Here is a 16,494-nt window from a genome sequence, read left to right on the forward strand (position 1 = left end):
GTAACATACAAAGCACCCCCGCCCAGGCGGGTGTTCAACAACCATTAATCAGCAGGGGATTTGTAATCAAGGGATGTGAAATTCAATGACAGCTGACCAAGCACCACACAATGGGGACTGCTCAACTCTATGACTCAATTGCACAAGACCACACCAGGGAGATTGCCCAGCCCAGTGTCTCAGCAAAGCCCACCAGGAGATATCTGGGCAAGTATCTTCTAGGCACATGGACTAAGAATATAAAATAGGGAACAGGTGTAGCATGCCTTGGCCTTTCTCCTTCCTCACCTAAGCTGGAAGCAACAAGAACACCGAGAAGATAAAAACTTCAACTGAGGAGACTGGTCCAGGCTTAAGAGAGACGTGTGTTAAGAACTGTAACATCCAGTGGGGTGACAAAATTGCTTGATCTAAATATTGCCTAGTGCAGCATTTCTCAAACTGGGGTAAGTGGACTCTTGGAAGTCCCTGAGAGTACTCCACAGGGGTCCAAGGGCCCTGCTGATCAAGTCCTCCCCCTCCCTCTACTCCTTACCCTCCCTCTATCTCCCAGGCTACTGAAGCCAAACCAGGAGATTTTAGCCACTAAAAGTCCAGCAACACAGCAAGGCTAAAGCCAGTTCGCTGCCTGCCCCCAAGGGGGGGGTCAGTGGGTCTCCGTGCACTGCCCCCACCCTGAGCACCAACTCTGCTGCTCCCATTGGCCAGGAACTGCGGACAATGGGAGCTGCGGGGGCAGTGCCTGCAAATATTTTTTCCTAATGTCCAACTAAATCTCCCTTGCTGCAATTTAAGCCCATTACGTCCTATCCTGTCCTCAGTGGTTAAGGAAAAGAATTTATCAACCTCCTCATTATAACAAACTTTTATATACTTAAAGACTGTTGTCATGTTCCCCCTCAGTCTTCTTTTAGCTAGACCAAACAAACCCAATTTTTTCCATATTTTCTTGTAGGTCACAGGGTGTACTCACCTGTCATGAGCGCCTTCTGTTGGTTGGGTGCGTACCTGCACATTCTGTATCTGCTCCCAGCTCCTCCATCGGCTGTCCTTACTCTGTCTCCCAGTTCATTAATTTCCTTTCCCAGCTGGGCCTAGACCCCCCTGGTCCTGGGCCACCGTCCTAATGCCTCCTACACAAGGGCTGAGAAACCCACTCAATCTCTCCCCAGAACTATGGGCCAAGGCAGACCCTTGACCACCATGACACAGCCCTGCATATCCAGCTCAACTTCTGCAGTGGGGTAAATGCAGGACTCACCAGGTATACAGGAGACATACTGGGAGGTGTCAGTTCAGGCCATTTAACCTCACTTGGTCTTCCCTAACCAAGGTGCACGCACAACCTGAGTCTACAAGACTCTTAACTATGGTTCCTCCCACCCTAACTGCTACTACCCCTGGTGGGGCCACCCTCACTTTAGGACAATCAGGGTCTTTCCCCCTTGAGAGCTTCCCTGGGTCACCCCCTGGTAAACTCCCCTTAGTTTACTGTACTGTCCAGGCCACTCATCTCTTTCAGCCTCAAAGAAGGCTTCAGCTCACTCCACCACTTGCCCCACTGAGGCCACCTGGAAGTGCCTTACCCAGCTCTGCTCCCCTCCTGGGAGAAAGTTCCAGAACTTTCTCCAATGAACTGGTCTCTGGACAGAGCCATCATGTTGCAAGGTCCCATAATTTTTGGGCTACTACCTGTGATCATGCCCCTCATGGGAACAGTTCTACCCAGAAACTGTGCCTATAAGCCTCTGGAGTCAGCCCTAGCCATACCAGAATGTCTGCCTTCACCACTGGGTCGGAGTTTGTTGTTTCATCACTTACTACCCCATAAGCCACGTGCACCTCACTTGTCAGAAACAGTGCTATGTGGACCACCCAAGCCAATGCTGCCCAGTCTGCTGCCTTTGCTATCTGCTCAAAGGTCTGGAGGAAGGCCTCGGGGCAGGGCTGGCCTTAAGGAAAATGGTGCTCTGGGGAAACATATATTTTGTCACCTGGGCCCCTCCAGGCTATCCAGGTTCCCCCGCTCCATTGCCCCTGGCCCCCAAGGGTTCCCTGGGACTTGCTGCTTCCCCTCAGCACTCAGTTTGTAATGAAAGAGGTGCTGGGGCTCAGTTCTGGCAAGCCCCAGCACAAACTAAGCATTGCACAAGGCATCTGCAGTAAAAAGTCCAGTGAGAAGGTTTGTGTCAGGCAGGGATCTACAACCAGCCAGCACATCCCTGGTGCAGCCTTTGTCATCGGGACTCCTGTGGAGCCTCTGGCAAAATAAAAAGCTGCTGTGCTAAACAGAATGAGTGGGAGCAAGTGGTAGTGAATCTCCTCTGGAGTGCTGCAATCCTCCCTGGCAAAAGAGGTGTGATTTCACCTCCCTAGACCAGCAGGAGTTGAATCTAGCACATTGTTTAATTAAGATTAAAGCAATGACCTCATCCATGTGAACTTTGCATCTGAAACATAGAGACAATTAACCCAATACCCAGGATTTTCCATCAAGGAAAACTACATCCAGGAGTGGGCCTCTGAGCTGTCACTTAACCCCGTTAAATCTGTTAATGGTGGTTTTGAGGGTGCAAGGAATGCAGGATGCCCCACATGTGCCACTCCAAAAAATGGTCCCTTTAGACAATCCATTTACCATATCCCAGAAGTAATAAGAGCTTCTGTAAAGCCTTATTTAGAGTTTGAAGCACCTACCAGGTAAAAAGTCACTTCCGTGTTCAGCTCTTAGCTGAATTCCACATTAAGAATCATATGTGAGGTGTTAGCTCTAACTATCCAAAATATTTGCCATTCTTTTAATTTTTAATTAAATGTTTATTGAAGACTTAGATAACAGGCTGTCTGGAGTGGCTCACAACTGTAAGTGCCTACCTCAGGGCAAACTGTCAGAAAACAGGGCAGACAGCCCAAACTGGTGGCGTGTGCTCTAATTAGATTTCACTAAACCAGTGACAAATGTGAACTCCTGGATCATTATACCAGTCTTACCATGGAGACACAGACAGTCGTCTTAGACTCTCCAGTCTATCTTGCCACCCAAGCAAACTGGACTTTGTGATAAAATGTCACTTAAACCAAAAATCACAACGCATGAGGTTGCTCCCAGTCCCAAGTGACAAGTCACTTACCCCAGATCAACTGATACTCTAGATCTTACTCCAAATACAACATTAATAGCGAATTCTATAATAAACTAACTAAAGGTTTATTAGCTAAGAAAAGGAAATGAGAGTTATTGAAAGGTTAAAGCAAGTAAAATGTATTCACAGGTGAGTCACGGTTTGTAAATCTGAATGGTGGCAGTGATGTAATAAATTGACATAAACTTAGCTTATAATTGTGTAATTTAGCAACCACTTAGCAATGTCTCTGGTAGCTGCAAAATAAAAAGCAAAAATATAACCATATAAAAAAGTGCAAAAACCCATGGCATCAAGGGTCTAAATTTTGGACTTGGATATACATAGTCTGCTATTAAACAGTCTTTACAAAACTAATCATTTGGTTGATTAGGCTAATCAGTATTGCAGCAGTTGATTCCAGTGCTTATTCTGAAGAAATTATCTTTATTAGGAATTAATTTGTAGGGAAATTCCTCCTGTGCTAACTCACGCATTCTAGCTTTAACAACATTACACATCTGCAATGTCTGTCTCAGAGTCAGCTAGAAAACATGCTTTATCTCTCACAACACGTGCTCTATACAGCCAACAGAGATCTGTCATATGCTTTAAAGACATTAATTAAGGGCTAGATAGTCTCAGGCTGGCATATATCTGAATAGGATGTGTGCCCCAGAGGAAGTGCAGTCCGTTCCTGAGTTCTACAGCATCTTTTAGAATTGTCTAGTCTGCTCCCATGGTCCCACATCTCCATGGTCCCCTTTGGGACAATGCATATCCCTGGGGCACATGAAGGAAGCAGATCACTTCTATGGTCCCGAGTGCAGGGCCTGCTATTGTCTCTGTCCCTTGCAAAGGGAACTGTCATGTATTAGTCCTTGCAGAACACTTCTTTTAAGAGCTACATGGGGAATGGGTGATTTTAGATTAAGCATTTACCTTTAGACATTAGTGCAACATGATGCACAGAAAGAAGATTGCTATTTTTGAATGGCATCAGATTGCGAAAAAAAGCACAGCTTGTGATCCACTATATATCCCTCAGATCCTTTTCTGCAGTATTCCTTCCTAGGCACTGATTTCCCATTTTGTATGAGTGCAACTGATTGTTCCTTCTCAAGTGTAGTTCTTGGCATTTCTACTTATTGAATTTCAGTCTACTTACTTCAGACCATTTCTCCAGTTTGACCAGATGTTTTTGAATTCTTACCCTGTCATCCAAAGAGCTTGTAACCCCTCCCAGCTTGGTATCATCCACAAATTTTGTAAGTGTAATCTGTAGGCCATTATCCAAATCATTTATAAAGACATTGAATAGATCTGGACCCAGGACAGATCTCTGCAGGACCCCTCAATGTGCCCTTCCAACTTGATTGACCACTTTCTGAGTAAGTTTTTCCAACCAGTTGTGGAGGTTCATCTAGACTATGTTTCTCTAATTTGTTTATGAGAAGGTCATGTGAGGTACTGTCAAAAGCCTTACTAAAGTCAAGATATATCACATCTACTGCTTTCCCCCATCCAGAAGGCTTGATCATGTCAAAGAAAGATATTAGGAGGGTTTGACGTGATTTGTTCTTGACAAATTCATGTTGACTGTCACTTATCACCTTCTTCTAGGTGCTTACAAATTGATTGTTAGATTATTTGCTCCATTATCTTTCCAGGTACCAAAGTTAAGATGAATGGTCTATAATTCTCTGAGTTGTCCTTATTTCCTTTTTATAGATAGGTATTATATCTGCTTTTTTCCAGTCCTCAGGTATCTTGTCCTTTACAAGTTCTCAAAGATAGCCGCTAATGGCTCAGAGCTCTCTACAGCCGGTTCCTTAAGTGTTCTAGGAAGTATTTCATCAGGTCCTGCTGACTTGAAGACATCTAACTTATCTAAGGCCTTTTCTACACTGTCCCTTTACAGCGCTGCAACTTTCTCGCTTGGGTGTGTGAAAAAACACCCCCCTGAGCACTACAAGTTTCAGTGCTTTAAAGTGGCAATGTAGACAGTGCACCAGCACTGGGAGCTGTGCTCCCAGAGCTGGTAGTTACTTCCTTCATGGAGGTGGGTTTTTTATAGCACTGGGAGAGCTCTCTCCCAGTGCCGGTGCCACGACTACACAGCCACGTTAAAGCGCTGCCATGTGTGAAGAGATGCCCTAAGTAATTCTTAACTCATTCTTTCCTATTTTCCTATCAGATCCTACCACATTTACACTGATGTTCACTATGCTTGTCTTCCAATCACTGCTAACTTTTTTGGTGTAAACTGAAACAAAAAAAGCATATAACACTTCAGCCATTACTGCATTTTCTGTTGTTGTCTTTCCTTCCTCCTTAAGTAATGGGCCTACCTTGTCCTTGGTCTTCCTTTTGTTTCTCATCTATTTGTAAAATGTTTTCTAGTTCCCCTTTATAATGCAGTGTCTAAATTAATTATCAACCTGTTATGTGTTTTAATGATAGCTTTGAGTCCAAAATAAAGCCCACTCCAAAACAACATTACGAAGATATCACACATCCGTGTGCTAAAATGCAATTTTTTATAAGACCTGGTACAAGTTAAGTATTCACTGCCTAGAGAACCACTATTATTCCTTTCCAATAAAGAAATGCGAGTGGACACATTTTAATGTATTACTTTTAATCATAATATCATGATTCATTCACTTAGAATTCATTAATTACAATCAGAATTCATGCTGCAAGAAAGCATATTAAAACATAGTGACAGTGGGCAAGCAGATTTGAGTTCACAGCAACGTCACCTGAGCAACTGTATACACTTGTAGTAATGTAATTAGCCTGCAATAGTAATCTTTGTTAATAGTATTACACATACTTCATCTGGAAGATGGCCCAACCTGACAGCATTGAACTAATGGCTTTATCTTTGCTAGCACCATATTTTCTCCTCTTTAATTTGCAAAGGCAGCTCTTGGCCACTCAAAAACTCTCAAACATTGTTAGATAGGATTTCTATCACACTCATTTGGCTATGTATTCTATGGCACCAATCCTGCAATTGGACCTGCACCAATCTGATTGCGGGTTCATGACTCAAGTATAGTAATTTTTAATCTTTCTTTTTAATGGTATATTGTTCCCCATTTGAACTGAATGTGCCTTGTCATAGATTGGGCTTTCTTTCTTTTCTCTATTTCTCTGTTATAATAACAACTATGACTAATAGTATTTATTTATTTATTTATTTGTGGTATTTATATAGCCCATACCAGTGTGCTAGACATTTTACATATATATAATCAGATAGAGCCCTGCCCGCAAAGCTTACAATCTAAGTAGCCAGTTTCCTACCCAGTTACAACTGCCCACTGGTTTGTTGGTGGTATGCACCAGATACTAGGGGATGGAGAGTGTATGTAAAGCATATCACATCAGCTCCCTGTATATTGTATTTGCATGATTTCTGCTTCTGGGTGAAATTCAAGGTGGTGACATTGATCTATGTCTGAAGTCCCACATAATGTGGCTCCTACTGATCTGAGAGATCATTTGCCCTCACATGAATTGCTCTGAGCCACTCACTTTAGAATCTCTTGATTTGAACAGCTGAGAGCTGGAGGCAGCTGTCTGCAATGGTGGTACCCTCAGCTCTGGCACTTATTTCTCCCGTTGGTCTGACAGAATCTAAGTCTGTTGACCTTCAGGGCATAGAGGACAGCTTACCTGTTCCCCAGAGAAAGCCTGAAAGGTGTGAGATGAGAGTAAGGTTGGCATATAGTTTATTTTGACAGGGAATATTTTTGCTGACATTAGTCAGCAAGACCTATGTTTTTAAATGTATACTCACCCAGAGAGGCTCTGGCCTAGGTGGATTTTATAAAATGAACTAAATCTCAATCCCTGACAGCTGTAGAAATGCATTCATTTAATAGAATAGCAGTTCCACAATACTTTGCTTAACAAACAATTCCTTTGAGATTATTTGTTCATATGCCAGGAAATCATCATCCAACATCTAGTAGAAAATGTTATGGAGAATGTGTGATATTGGTGCGAAAAGGGTAGAATCTGACATTTTAAGATAATAGTAATGGTGGAGCCTTAAATGTGAATCATCATGATAAGCTTGACAGCAAGACAAATATGAGATGCCAAGAAGCATGAATGGGTTTTAGAGTCAATCCACTACAAAACACTGTCCACAGATTTAAACAATAAAATGGAAAACTTCCAAAAATCTTTCGGAACACGTGTAGTTCCAGGTTGGCTACACAGACACAGGGGTTCAGATGTATACATTATTCCGGAAAACATCTAACTAATCCAAAAATGCACGTGAGAAATTCTTCAGAAAGTGAAAAACTTCAATGTTAAGTATTTCCACCTGCTTGGAATCTGTGCCTCAAATGTAGATACTAGGAGGACTTTGTGATCCATGCATTTTTAGAAGGATATATATTACGTACTCTCTCTCTCTCTCTCACACCATATATATATTTAGAGAGAGAAAGAGAGATATTAGGGCTGTTAAGCAATTAAAAAAATTAGTTACGATTAATTGCACTGTTAAACAATAATTAGAATACCATTTATTTAAATATTTTTGATGTTTTCTACATTTTCAAATATATTGATTTCAATTACAACACAGAAGACAAATTGCACAGTGCTCACTTTATATTTATTTTTTATTACAAGTATTTGCACTGTAAAAAACAAAAGAACTAGTATTTTTCAATTCATCTAATACAAGTAGTGTAGCGCAATCTCTTTATCATGAAAGTTGAACTTACAAATGTAGAATTATGTACAAAAAACCCTGCATTTAAAAAATAAAACAATGTAAAATTTTAGATCCTACAAGTCCACTCAGTCTTACTTCTTGTTCAGCCAATCACTCAGACGAACAAGTTTGTTTACATTTGCAGGAGATAATGCTGCCTGCTTCTTGTTTACAATGTCACCTAGAAGTGAGAACAGGCATTCTCATAGCACTGTTGTAGCCGGTGTTGCAAGATATTTATGTGCCAGATGCACTAAAGAGTCATATGTCCCTTCATGCTTCAACCACCATTCCAGGCAACATGCGTTCTGCTTGATAACAATCCAAAGCAGTGCAGACCGATGCATGTTCATTTTCATTATCTGAGTCAGATGCCACCAGCAGAAGGTTGATTTTCTTTTTTGGTGGTTTGGGTTCCGTAGTTTCCACATCAAAATGTTGCTCTTTTAAGATTTCTGAAAGCATGCTCCACACCTCATCTCTCTCAGATTTTGGAAGACACTTCAGATTCTTAAATCTTGGGTCGTATGCTGTAGCTATCTTTAGAAATCTCACACTGGTACCTTCTTTGCATTTGTCAAATCTGCAGTGAAAGTGTTCTTAAAATGAACATGTGCTGGAGCATCATCTGAGACTGCTATAATATGAAATATATGGCAGAATGTGGGTAAAACAGAGCAGGGAACATACAATTCTCCCTCAAGGAATTCAGTCAAAAATTGAATTAATACATTTTTTTTAAACGAGCTTCATTAGCATGGAACCATGTTCTCTGAAATGGTGGCCAAAGCATGAAGGGACACAGGAATGTTTAGCATATCTGGCACGTGAATACCTTGCAATGCCCAATTACAAACATGTCATGCAAACATCTGTTCTCACTTTCAGGTGACATTGTAAATAAGAAGCAGGCGGCATTTTGTCCTGTAACTAATCCAAAAATGTAAACAAACTTTTTTGTCTTAGTGATTGGTTGAACAAGAAGTAGGACTTAGTGGACTTGTAGGCTCTGAAGCTTTACATTGTTTTGTTTTTGAGTGCAGTTATGTAACAAAAAAAATCTACATTTGTAAATTGTACTTTCACGATAAATATATTGCACTACAATACTATATGAGGTGAATTGAAAAATATTGTTTCTTTTATCGTTTTTACAGTGCAAATACACAAGAGGAGATGGCCAAAAGCTCTTGGAGAGTATTTTTGTGTGCGTGGAGACTGTGGGTTACAATTATTTGAGTTGACATAATATGTTAACCTCCGGGTTTTTTAAGTTTTGTTCCCTAACCCTATCATTGTCAGTCACAGGAGTGACAACAGAGATTGCCCATGTAGAGACTACTAGCAGAATGCTGGCTGAAATAACTGAGTTTTGAGGGGAGGGGAAAGTTGAAGGATGTGTGAGGGCACTATGTACACTGGAAAAGAGAGGCTATTCCAGCCATAAGAGGTGACATGAAACAAAGTATCAAATAAGAAGAGCAGGGGAAAAGCAGAATATTAATAGGCAGAGCTGGTAAAATACAGAGTCTGCAGGGCTGACTAGTAAAAGATGAGATTTGCGAGGCAGGTAGGGCACAAAGTCACAAAGAGCCTTGAAGATGACACTGGGAATTTTGAAAGTGATTCAGGAATGGAGAGAAGAAGCCTGTGGAGAGAATTAAGGAAGAATGTGACATGGTCATAGTAAAAGAGAAATTGATTTTCACAGTGGAGTGTTGAACAGAGTGGAAGGAAATAAACTGAGAGTACAGGGAAGAGAAGAATGCAGGAGTCTAGCCAAGAAACAACAAAGGTGCAGACAGACAAGGATTTAAACAATAGGGCTGGGGAGAGGGAGGAAAGGGGAGGGCAGATTTCAGAGATATGGAAAAATAAGAACAGAGTTTTGCAGCAGCTTGGGTGTAGGGTTCGAAGAAGAAAAAAGAGTCAAATATGAACACAGGCTTTAGTCCTGGCTTTCAAGAAGAATCGTGGAGATATCAACTCTGTTAGAGGAAGAAAGCAGGTTTCACTGGGAAAGATAAAGATTTCAAGTATCAGAGGGGTAGCCATGTTAGTCTGGATCTGTAAAAGCAGCAAAGAATCCCGTGGCACCTTATAGACTAACAGACATTTTGGAGCATGAGCTTTCATGGGTGAATACCCGCTTTGTCAGATTCACGCATCTGACGAAGTGGGTATTGACCCACGAAAGCTCATGCTCTAAAACCTCTGTTAGTCTATAAGGTGCCACAGGATTCTTTGCTGCTTATAAAGATTTCAGTATGTGTTGTGTTGAATTTGAGTTGGCAGCCATGTGCGTGAGCTCTGATATGAAAAAAAGAGATACACATGTGAGACTGAACAGAGGGAGATATATGTGTGGGAGTAAACATGGTGAGTCTCTTTTGGAGCCACACTCACGTTATATACAAGGAAAATAAGAACTATTCTGTGCAGACCAGAGAGCCAGGTTTGGCCATTAGTGCACTATAACAGCATTTTACAAAAACAGCTCTCACTGTGTTTTTGACAGTTGAGTTCACTGTTCAGTTTTAATTATATTTCATCATTTGAAACTAAATATATTCCCACGAAATGTTTTATCCCCATTGAAGTTACCCTTTCTTCAAATTACAGTGAACCTAGTCCTTTTAAAGATTAGCAAGCTTTAATGAACTTTGTCATTGCTAATTCATTTCCCCATTATTTTGACAGTGTGATTTTTGTCACAATTAGTGCAGTGAACACCATGTGGGGTCAAACTGATCGAAAAAGCTTCTGAAGTTCATAAGAACACAAAGGCCCTTTGTCCTTCAGAATATTTGTTATATTTTTTCTTTAACAAGAAAAGTCTTTTAGTCCTGATCATTGTTCATGCCCTCTTTTTTTTTCTTCCCCCAAAAAAGTCATGGCTGGATAAAATTTGGATTGTTTTGAACTCCAAACTCTGTCAATAGTAGATGAAGTATATGTGTTCATATAATAAACATAATCAGGTCTATTTGGAGACTTACAAATGGATTCTGATTTAGGTCGCCTTTCCATTTTAACATACGCTGAAGGCACTACTACTGCATTGTTTGAACATATTCTGTCTACCCATTGGCATTTTTGCCCGCGAAAATAACCAAACAGGCACAATTACCCTGCAATCTCTCTTGTGTTGTTTGGTGTTTTCCTTTTGCAAAGGAGAATTGTTATGCAGTGAGAAGTTTTCACTGTGGTACTGTTAATAACAATAACATGCATTCATCTTGTATCTTTCATTCTGATGCGCTACAAAGCACTTAACAAACTGAGGCAAATGCAGTCTGTAGGGCTTTCTTCATAGCCATCACTTCAGTGCAGCAGCCTTTGACGTGAAATACTAGAACGGTCTAACAGTTTACAGCAACCCTGCACAGAAGTGTAGGGCAAACAGAACCAGATCCCTCAAGGTACAGCTCCAATTGAAGTCAATGTAGTGTAACTGCAATTGGACAACAGGCAGACAGAATAAAAGACCAGCGCTGGAACTGAGCCAGACCATTGGCACTAACACTCAAACCCTTACAAAAATTACCATAGGATAAATAATGTTAACAAATAGTCAGGATCTTGGGTTTTTTACATCTCTTCTGAATGATGGAAGGGGATGATTAGTGTTATGTTTTGTGCTTTTATTCAAAACCATCCCTAGTATCAGGACTTACTTAAGTCCAAGAATTAATGCATGTATATGAATTGGAATGATAAATAGCATGAATACTGTGGTGTTCACAATCTTTTTTTGCATGTCTATAGATAGAGGAGTCTACCTTTATCATCCTTTTATCTACGGTTGATGACATCCAAACATTAATCCAATCTCAGCTATCAATAAATATGAATATGAGACCCCGGAACCCAAACTGGTATCAGAACTTGAATGTTTCTGACATTGACACATAAAATTTATTTTTTATCTTCATCCAGAAAAAGAGATGAGCAAGTTTCATCCAAAGTGCAGTTTGAAACTGCTCACTCATTTGCCAGCAGGGCGCACTGCTCAAATGTCAACACAATAAACGTATTACTTCTGTAAAACAGACAGATTTACAAAGGGGAGAAAGAGAGTTTTGTGTCCAGATCACATTGAAATTGAATGGAATTTGAGCACATAACTCCATTAAACTCCAGCCATAGTCCATGAACAGTGTACCAGACCTATTGGGAGTAATCATTATGACTGAGATTGCTTCAGTACTTGAACAACTGATACCTAAATACTGTGACCCTAATTAGGTAAGTTTGAGTCATTTCCCATCCTTTGATAGCAAAACAGATGAATTGTATCTAGTTCTCCATTTTCAGTATATTTGTCAGATGGATGGGGAAATAGGATTGCAATACTATTCAGTCAAATTGCAGTTTACTGCTTTCACCTTTTAAAGAACTGTATTTTAATAAGCTTCATATTCACCTTCTTCACACTGTTTGAAGTGGGGGGAAAAATGAATTACTGGCAGTACATGGTTTTATATACTTAACCTTTTAGGCTGGGAGTGTGGGGCCACGTGAATGAAAATACTGTGAAATTAGGGTTATTGATGTTGTATAGGTCAAAATGTGACTAATTCACAGCTAAATTGTATACACTCAGAAACGCACAATGTATCCACCAGAACTACGAAGTCTGTGTGGTACATAAATAGTCTCCAGTTTCCCCTGGCCTTCCAGGGTCATCTTCTGGTTTGTTGTCCCCTCTCTTCTCTTTTGGCCATCCCTCCAGCATCTAGGAAAGCCTCTAAAACAAGGATTGGCAGCCTCTGCACACGGCTTGCCAGGGCAAGCCCCTGGCAGGCTGGGCCAGTTTGTTTACCTTTTGAGTCTGCAGGTTCAGCCGATCATGGCTCTAACTGGCTATGGTTCACTCTCCCAGGCCAATGGGGGCTGCAGGAAGTGGTGTGGGCCGCGGGATGTACTGGCCACCACTTCCCGCAGCCCCCATTGGCCTGGAGCAGCAAACCGTGGCCAGTGGGAGCCACAATCGGCTGAACCTGCGGATGAGGCAGATAAACAAACTGGCCCGGCCCTCCAGGGGTTGCTTACCCTGGTGAGTCACATGCCAAAGGTTGCCAATCCTGCTCTAAAATCTGAATCTTAAAGGCACACACACACATAAAATGATAATATTCCTCATATTGGAACTCCCTTATGCACAGTGCTGGGCAAAACAATATTGGATAGGTCAGTGGAAAGATGTTTTCCTTGTCCTCAAATGTAACCAACTCCCCTATCCAAAGTTAATATACCACTATGACCAAGAGGAATGGGAGGCATGTTGGGGAGATGGTTCTTTGGGAAACACTCTACTTATAACAGACTTCTTTTCATAAAACATGGTGGGAGTTGCAGTGTGATCTTTAGGTTTCCACCCATTTCCCTACATTCCTACTCCAGAAATGGAGCCCAGTTACTTTTGCTTGGATTGTATACAGTTGCCAACACTTTAAAAGGCTTCACAGAGGACATTTGTCCAAATAAAGAGAAGGCTGCTCGTTCCCAAGCATTAGAGGGTTTTGCATATGTTCTGGTGTATTTTAGCATTTGTATTGGCTCTGTACAAACATTAACTACTTACTCAGCTCACACAGCGGTGAGGATGGGAAGCATTATCATTCTTGCTTTACTCTCTGAGAAGGTGGCATGGTTTAATGGAGAGGGCACTGAACTAAGAGTCAGGAGGCCTGGGTTGTATTTGCAGCTCTGCCACTGAGTTGCTATTATGACCTTGGGCAACTCATTCTATCTTTCTGCCTCTCCTTCCCCTCTCAGCCCATGTCTGTCTTGTCTGTTTAGATTGTAAATTACTCCGCCCAGGGATTGTCTCTAACCATGTGTTTATGCATTTCCAAGTACAATGGGGATAGGTGCTACTGTAATACAAATAGATAAAAATGTACGGATGAGACATATAAAGCAGAAAGCCTAAGTGATTTGACAATGGCCACAGATGTAATCCATGTGAAAATGGTCAGAATATAGCAGTTCCTTTTTCTTAGCCCCTTGCATAATCTACAGATCAACTTATATTATTGTGGCCAAAGGCCACATTGGCTGCTCAACAGAGTAGTTATTTTAGCTGCAGTCAGCCAATTGTGAGGGAGATGGAGGCTGTGGTTAGGAACATGGGGAGTGCAGCCTCCCTCAACTGCAAACCAATATGAGGTTCTCACAAAAGTTGAGATTTCTGTAGTAATGGTTTTCATGGCGGTGAAAGGCAGTCTTGGGGCACCTGTAGAGGGGAATGTGAATAACTTGTGATTTTCGGGAAATGTAAGTGACAAGGTTTCCACCCTTCACATTCAGTCTCTATCCATATACATCACCTACATTTACAAATGGAAAAAGGTTAGAAACTTAATCTTTATATGGAAACTAATATTTTCATTTTCTAAGCACCCTTAAATAAGCTGGCTCTGGATATATGAAATTGTTTTGTGAACCTGCAGTATGTACCACACATTCCCACAGCTTTCTCATCATAATAGTTACAGAAACTTTATAGTATGCCCCGCAGATTTGCAAAACAATTCCATTGCTAGTACCCTAAATTAGCTTAAGTCCTTTGGATGGTGAACTGGGGAGGTTGTATAGTAAAGTCATTGGCCAGACCTATGAACCTATATGAGAGTCTGGGATAGGGGCATAAAACAGGTAAGAGGAAAAATAAGTGCCAGTTGGATATACGAGTACGTACCGTGCTTCAAGCATTGCTCCTGCCCTTTTCTTTGTGGAATAAATGAAATGACCTTCCAGTTAAAGTATAAAAGATTGGAAAAGACAAAATAGAACACTGAGACCTTGTTTCCCAGGGTATGCTCAGCATTAGAATTCTGCTCTCACACTCTAGTGAAGAAAAACTGTAGCCTGAACAGAAAACAGCTTAGCATTAACCCATTCTTGTGACAAATACTGTAAAAGAAAACAGTTAACAACACAAACTCTTTGCATTCTCATGACAAGCAGTTTGTATAATAGCCTGTCTCTCCTCAAATACCAAACAGGAATTCTTAGTGCTCTTTTGTGTTTAGCCTTCCAAGTTGGCAATTCCACCAGGCCTGCTGCTAATAATCTGTAACTCCTCCATCATTCACAGGTATTTTCTGTAGTTTTTGCTTTTATTGTGACTTGAAACTATTTTATGACTGAATTCTATTGTTGTTCTGCATACAGTGGGTAATGAAGCATTTTTATCTGCATCTTTTGGTTCTTTCCTTTATTCTCGCAGCTTAATGACATTATTGTGAGCACCTCTGGGACTGTTATGCAGAAGTACTTTCTGGAGAAGTTGCTGCTTCAGAAAAAGCCATTACTTTTTGTTAGCCCCATAGGCATTGGAAAGACAGCTATTACAAACAACTTCCTGTGACAGTTACCTCATGAAAAATATGTTGTACGTCAAATTAACTTATCGATGCAGATCTCAGCTAATCAGACCCAGGATATGTTCCTAACGAAATTCGAAAGGTACCCAGAGTTTTAATTAAAATTGAGGATGTAACTGTGCTTAGTTTACTCCACAGAGATTATCCACAAAATAATATAAAGCATTATCCTTCCGTTTCTGACAGAATAAATGAAAGCTGATTTGTTTTTCCCTGTAACGTTTATTACCGAGGAAACTAAGTTTTAATTGTTGTTGACAAATATTCTGATTCATGGGGTGCATAAAATGGAACAGTCTAAAAAGTGTGTCTGCTTAACTTTTTCTTTTCAAATTTTGGCTTTAGGAGAATGAATCAGATGCCTGTTTCTGGGTATTCTTCAATCTAAAGCATATTAAAGGGAATCACTAGACTGGGTCTTGACTAGTAAAGAGAGCCATCTGTTAGGGAAAGATCTGAGCAGTGGGCTATATATGATACTTGCCAAGACGGAGATGGCAAAAAGATCAACTGGAAGAATGGCAGCATCCAGGGGATTCTGTCTGGTAAATGGTTAGCTTTCCAGAAGCTAAATCATGCATTTTTAATTAATCTCATGATAGTGAAACGAGTCAAACATCAATTGGCACCATAAAAGAAAGCTTAGTCTATATTCTGCACTATTCAATATGGAGAATTTTGCCAGCCAGTCAGTGCAAAATGTGTAACTTTTTATTTGTAAGCACAATACCTTAGGCTTGTGGGCTCCATTGTAACAACACATATTAACAACTACCACAAAAAAAGCAGCCAACTAGTACAGAAAGTTCTCAAAATGCAGGGGTGAGCTGTTAAGAATTACATAAATAGCACTTTTGGTGTTAAAACTTACTGTAATAAAATTCAAATGTTCAAGCAAAACAAAATCAAGAACCACAGACAGAGACATGACAAACAGTTGAACTATTTAAAGAACAAACATTGCCTGCACACTGGGGATCCAAACATTATAACAAAAACTGATATACTATAATGAAAGATGATATATATTCTATCATTAATACAAAGGGTTCGTAAATGCAGGGCCGGTGCAAGGATGTTTCGCACCCTAGGCAAAACTTCCACCTTGCGCCCTCCCCCATCCTCAAGTGCCCCCCCTGAGGCACCCCCTCACCCTGCACAAGCTTCTCCCTGAGGTGACCCCCCTGCGGCAGTTCTCCATCCCCCACCCTCCACCCTGAGGCACCCCCCC

This window comes from Gopherus flavomarginatus, chromosome 1, assembly GCF_025201925.1.
Source record: "Gopherus flavomarginatus isolate rGopFla2 chromosome 1, rGopFla2.mat.asm, whole genome shotgun sequence".
Taxonomy (NCBI): domain Eukaryota; kingdom Metazoa; phylum Chordata; order Testudines; family Testudinidae; genus Gopherus; species Gopherus flavomarginatus.